The sequence below is a fragment of the Balaenoptera acutorostrata genome, chromosome 13 (genome assembly GCF_949987535.1).
Source record: "Balaenoptera acutorostrata chromosome 13, mBalAcu1.1, whole genome shotgun sequence".
NCBI classification, from domain to species: domain Eukaryota; kingdom Metazoa; phylum Chordata; class Mammalia; order Artiodactyla; family Balaenopteridae; genus Balaenoptera; species Balaenoptera acutorostrata.
In genome coordinates, this window is record NC_080076.1 from 82,669,128 (window position 1) to 82,675,799 (window position 6,672).

At 40.9% G+C, this 6,672-nt stretch overlaps 1 pseudogene; it reads right to left on the reverse strand.

Annotated features, from left to right (window-relative positions):
* The window catches only part of LOC114238762 (NADH-ubiquinone oxidoreductase chain 5-like), a 74,084-nt pseudogene extending 70,202 nt beyond the window's left edge, over positions 1 to 3,882 (reverse strand).
* Between the last annotated feature and the right edge of the window lie 2,790 nt (positions 3,883 to 6,672).

Below are 6,672 nucleotides of genomic sequence, written 5' to 3' on the forward strand. Positions count from 1 at the left end.
TTGCAGGATACAAAATTAATTCACAGACATCTCTTGCATTCCTATACACTAATGATGAAAAATCTGAAAGAGAAATTAAGGAAACACTCCCATTTACCACTGCAACAACAAGAATAAAATACCTAGGAGTAAACCTACCTAGGGAGATGAAAGACCTGTATGCGGAAAACTATAAGACACTGATGAAAGAAATTAAAGATGATACCAACAGATGGAGAGATATACCATGTTCTTGGATTAGAAGAATCAATATTGTGAAAATGACTATACTACCAAAGCAATCTACAGATTCAATGCAATCCCTATCAAATTACCAATGGCATTTTTTACAGAACAAGAACAAAAAATCTTAAAATTTGTATGGAGACACAAAAGACCCCGAATAGCCAAAGCAGTCTTGAGGGAAAAAAACGGAGCTGGAGGAGTCAGACTCCCTGACTTCAGACTATACTACAAAGCTACAGTAATCAAGACAATATGGTACTGGCACAAACACAGAAACATAGATCAATGGAACAAGATAGAAAGCCCAGAGATAAACCCACGCACCTATCGTCAACTAATCTATGACAAAGGAGGCAAAGATATACAATGGAGAAAAGACAGTCTCTTCAATAAGTGGTGCTGGGAAAACTGGACAGCTACATGTAAAAGAATGAAGTTAGAACACTCCCTAACACCATACACAAAAATAAACTCAAAATGGATTAGAGACCTAAATGTAAGACCAGACACTATAAAACTCTTAGAGGAAAACATAGGAAGAACACTCTGACATAAATCACAGCAAGATCTTTTATGATCCACCTCCTAGAGTAATGGGAATAAAAACCAAAATAAACAAATGGAACCTAATGAAACTTAAAGGCTTTTGCACAGCAAAGGAAACCATAAAGAAGATGAAAAGAGAACCCTCAGAATTGGAGAAAATATTTGCAAATGAATCAACGGACAAAGGATTAATTTCCAAAATATATAAACAGCTCATGCAGCTCAATATTAAAGAAACAAACAGCCCAATCCAAAAATGGGCAGAAGACCTAAATAGACGTTTCTCCAAAGACATACAGATGGCAAGAAGCACATGAAAAGCTGCTCAACATCACTAATTATTAGAGAAATGCAAATCAAAACTACAATGAGGTATCACCTCACACCAGTTAGAATGGGCATCATCAGAAACTCTACAAACAACAAATGCTGGAGAGGGTGTGGAGAAAAGGGAACCCTCTTGCACTGTTGGTGGGAATGTAAATTGATACAGCCACTATGGAGAACAGTATGGAGGTTCCTTAAAAAACTAAAAATAGAAATACCATATGATCCAGCAATCCCACTACTGGGCATATACCTAGAGAAAACCGTAATTCAAAAAGACACATGCACCCCAATGTTCATTGCAGCACTATTTACAATAGCCAGGTCATGGAAGCAACGTAAATGCCCATCGACAGACAAATGGATAAGGAAGTTGTGGTACATATATACAATGGAATATTACTCAGCCATAAAAAGGGATGAAATTGAGTCATTTGTTGAGACGTGGATGGATCTAGAGACTGTCATACAGAGTGAACTAAGTCAGAAAGAGAAAAACAAATATAGTATATTAACACATGTATGTGGAACCTAGAAAAATGGTACAGCTGAACCAGTTTACAGGGGAGAAATTGGGACAGATTTAGAGAACAAACGTCTGGACACCAAGGCGGGGGAAAGCTGCGGGGGGGGCGGGGATGGTGGTGTGCTGAATTTGGCGATTGGGATAGACATGTATACACTGATGTGTATAAAATTGATGACTAATAAGAACCTGCTGCATAAAGAAGTAAAAAATAAAGAAAATAATATCATCCCCATTTTATTTATTTATTTTTAATTGAAGCATAGTTCACTTACAATATTGTGTTAGTTTCAGGCATACAACAAAGTGATTCATATATACATGAGTACATATATATACACATATACATCCATATAATACATATATGTACATATATACACATATATGTATATATATATTTTTTTCCAGTTCTTTTCCATTATAGTTTATTACAAGATATTTTCTATAGTTCCCTGTGCTATACAGTAAATCCCTGTTGTTTATCTGTTTTATATATGGTAATGTGCATGTGTTAATCCTATACTCCCAAGTATCCCTCCCCCACCCTTCCGCTTTGGTAACCATGAGTTTGTTTTCTATGTCTGTGAGTCTGTTTCTGTTTTGTAAATAAGTTCATTTGCACTCTTTTTTTAGATTCTACATATAAGTGATATCATATATCTGTCTTTCTCTGTCTGACTTACTTAACTTAGTATGATAATCTCTAGGTCCATCCATGTTGCCGCAAAGGGCATTATTTCATTCTTTTTTATGGCTGAGTAATATTCCATTGTATATGTATACCACATCTTCTTTATCCATTTATCTGTTGATGGACGCTTAGGTTGCTTCCATGTCTTGGCTGTTTTATGTAGTGCTTCTGTGAATATTGGGGTGCATGTACCTTTCTGAATTAGAGCTTTCGTCTTTTCCAGATATATGCCCAGGATTGCTGGATCATATAGTAGCTCTATTTTTAGTTTTTTTTTTTTGAGGAACCTCTATACTGTTTTCCATAGTGGCTGCACCAATTTACATTCCCACCAGCAGTGCAGTTTCCTTTTCTCCACACCCTCTCCAGCGTTTATTATTTGCAGACGTTTTGATGATGGCCATTCAGACAGGTGTGAGGTGATACCTCATTGTAGTTTTGATTTGCATTAACATCATCCCCATTTTATAGCCAAGGAGACTGAGGTCCAAGGACACACAGGTAGTGAGTGGTAGAGCCAGGGCTGAAGGCAGTCTGCCTCTAGAGCCTGATTGTTTAATCACTGTGCTATACTGTCAGATGACCTCAGCATATCTTCTCCTGTTCAGTAAAGTACTTAGCAAAGCACCTGGTACATACAAGCACTCACTGAATGGGGTCTTCTCTTCTAATTGTCTCCTTGGCTTGAGCTGGAGGTCAGAGAGGAATTCCCTGGCATTTATTCATGGCCTGGCTCAGCTCAGGAGACAAGGTTAAGGACTAAGCAGTGAACCTCAGCCTTTGAGATGCTCGGCACGCTCCTGTCAGCCTCTCGCCCACGTCAAAAGGCATTTTGACATACATCTTTATTACCAATATGAAGGAGACCCTTTTGTGCCTGGAGATTCGTGTTCAGAGCCTGGCTTTCCTGCTGTCTTTACTGGTGACCCGGAGCAGAGCATTTAACCCTTTCCTATTCAGCACTTCTGTGATCCTTTCCACATTTTTCATCATCTCAGCAGATATTTATTTGGTAACTGTTGCATGTACAGCACAATGCTTGGCATCATGGGGGATGCAGAAGAAATAGGAGATGCAGCCCCTGCCCTCCAGGACAGTATAGTCTTACAGAGTGGGCTTTGGATTCAGATAGACCCGGTTTGAATCTCTGCTGTATTATTGACCAGGTAAGTGACTTCAGATGAGTGATTAACCTCACAATACCTCGGTTTCCTCAGCTGTAAAATAAAGATGATATTAATATCTTCTTCAAAGGCTTGTTGTGTGCTAACGTGTATATGTACCATGCTCAATACAAAGACTGATTGAATGGAATTGATAAATAAATGTTAGTCATTAGGATGCTTATGATCGTGATGATAGTGATAACGATGATGGTGATGATTGCGATGGTGATAATAGTGGTGATGGTGCTGATGGTAATGATGATAGAGATGATGACGGTGATGGTGATAATAGTGATAGTGGTGATAATTATGATGACAGTGATGGTGGTGATGATGGTGATGAGTGATGATGATGATGGTATGATAGTGATGGTGACGATGGTGGTGATGATTGTGACCATGCAGCAGACACTGAATTAAGTCCCAGTTTGTTCATACCAGATGTATGAAAAACGCTTACATGGGTTCAGACAGACCTGGGTTCAATTCTGAGCTCCACCATGTTTTTGGCTGTGTGATCTTGGGCCGGGCTCTTAACCATTCTAAGCTTTAAAATATTGATAAAATATTGCATAAACTATTGATGACTGTCCCTGACATAGACACTTGTCTCACATCTGGATGGTGATATGAAAGAACACCAAGCAGAGAGGCAGGTACCCAATAGATGCTCATTATATGGTTGTTTTTTTTTTTGTCCCTTTTCTTTCCTTCCTCATAGAATTCCTCATTAAATCCCACGAAGTAGCATAGTCCCAAGAAAAGAGATTGGGGCCTGAAATCTCTTTGCTTTGGCATCAAAACGTTTTTCTTCAACTAAGAGAAATCTTAGAGTAGCTTAAGGAAAAAGTATGGTTTGTTAAAAGCCCACAGTGCTGACTCAGGAAGCTTACAGGGAACAGATGCAGCCTGGCCTTCCATGGCCCTGGAACTGTGAGCCAGAAAAGGTCTGGAATTAAGGCAAATTCATATTCTCTGTCTCTGTCTGTCTGTCTGTCTCCCTTTCTCCCTCAGTAGCCACAGACCTGGAGGAGAACCCTCTCTCTCCAGACTCTTTCTGTGCTTCTTTTAGTCACATGTGGAAGACGGCACCCACCTGGCTCTTGAATTTACATGTCCTCAGTTGAAACAGCCAGCAGAGACTAGCTCCTTTAGTTCCATCCCAGGTTTCTGGGAGGGAGAATCTGATTGGTCTGGTTTGGGTGATGTTTCCTCTACGTTCCAACCACCATTGGCTGGGAACTTTGGAGCGGGGGAAGGGGTTCCAGATAGGATAAATATAGCTCCCAAGGGTTTAACTGGGGTGTGGAGTGAGGAATATTTTTAGAGAAGGAGGACAAACACCAGACAAGCTGCCTACTAGAGCTTGGCTAAGATTTATCACGCACTTCCCATGATCCAGGCACTGGGCTAAGAACTTCATACGTGTTTTATTATTTAATCTTCCCAGTAGCTCACTGAATTAGGTCCTGCTCCGATCCTCATTTCATAAATGGGGAAACTGAGGCTCAGAGCAATGTGGCAGTGTGCCCCAAGTCACATGGGTGGAGCTGGCAGAGCCTTCCACCAGCCTCCCCTCGCACTGCAGTCTCCCCTGGGAGCTGCTTTCAGACTGCTGTGCTCTTGCCTCTGAATCTTAGAGGACAAGAGGCTCCATCCCTTGGTGAAACTCTGACTGCCTGATGATGATTGTTATAAAGTTAGAGCAGCTGAGTTTTGATCACTCAGCATTAGCTATGCTGGTCATATCCTGTATTCCAGAACTGTGTTGAGAAATGCAATTTGTAGCATCCCAGGTGGAAAATTTCTGATTCTCTCTGACGGAGGATGCCAAGGAGAATTGGTCTCTATCCTGGTGGAAACATAAACATCAATTCTGAGAATGAAGGTGGGGGGGGGGCGCGGAAATAAGGTCCTGGAAACTGATAGAAAGCTGGCTGTTTGGCATCTTGAAATTAACCAGGGCTCTCCCTGTTGCTGGCTTCTTGAGCTCTGGTTACAGGTTTCTGAGACACATTTTTAATCCTCTTGGCATTTCATTTGACCTGGAAAAGAATATAGATTGTTAGGTGCTCAGGTTGTAGGATTTACACACAGGGAGAATTGACCTGATGGGGGCTGATGTGGATTTCACTCACTAACCACACAGTTTCATGCACAGATGATGGGCATGTCCAGGACATTGGCTGGCACACAGTGGGCACTCAGTACATGTCTGTTTTCTTCCTTTCTTTTCCTTCAGAGCAAATCTCACGCTAAGTTTAAGAGGTTATTTGTTGCTACTGCCAGCTAGCAGAGGGCACTATCAATATAACTGATGCCAATTGAAGACAGACCATTCTAGGAAGGAGGAAGTAGTATAGTATAATGGAATATTGCACAGCATGGTAAATATATTGATTGTTAATGTCTCCAGGTGCACGTTCTTCCAACTATTCAGCAGCCAGGTATTAAACACCTACGTGTTCTTGACCCTGGGCTAGATGCTAATAAGGATGTAATAAACCAAATTACTCTCTACCCCCACCATAGTGAAGCAGAGCCTATAGTTTACAAGATTAAGGGAGACAAGAGCAATCAGAGCTGTAAAGTAATAGCTATCATTTATTAAGGACTCACCACGTACCCAACATTGTGCTAAATGCTTTTTATATATTATCTCACTTAAGCCATCAACTCCAGAAAGTAGGCATTTTACAGAAGAGGAAACTGAGGCTTATAAAAAGAGGTTAAGTAAGTACATTCTGAATGGCAGAATGAGGATTTAAACACAGACATATGTAGCTTCAAAGTCCATGTGTTTAAAGTGGTTTAGACAAGTAGTTTAGCCAACGGAGAGCTGTGACTCTGGGGAATAATGAGAGTGACCGTTCTTTCATCTTGGCGCTTCAAGAACCCCCTGGGCATTTGCTGTTCAGGTTAAACTACGTGCCTCTTGGCAAGCTGATTTAGGTTGCTGTGAGGTGGTCTCAGGTCTGTAGGAACATGTGTGAAGCAGGGAAGTGAGGACACACACACGCGTGCGTGCACACACACACACACACACACACACCTTTTTTAGGTCCTGTAGAGTAAGAGGAACAAGGGTAGATGCTTAAAGAGAAAGATGGTCTTATGCACTCCACTCCCCCAATAAACATACTCTGATGCACCCCATCCCCAACATTTGCACGTGAAATGAATATTTAAAA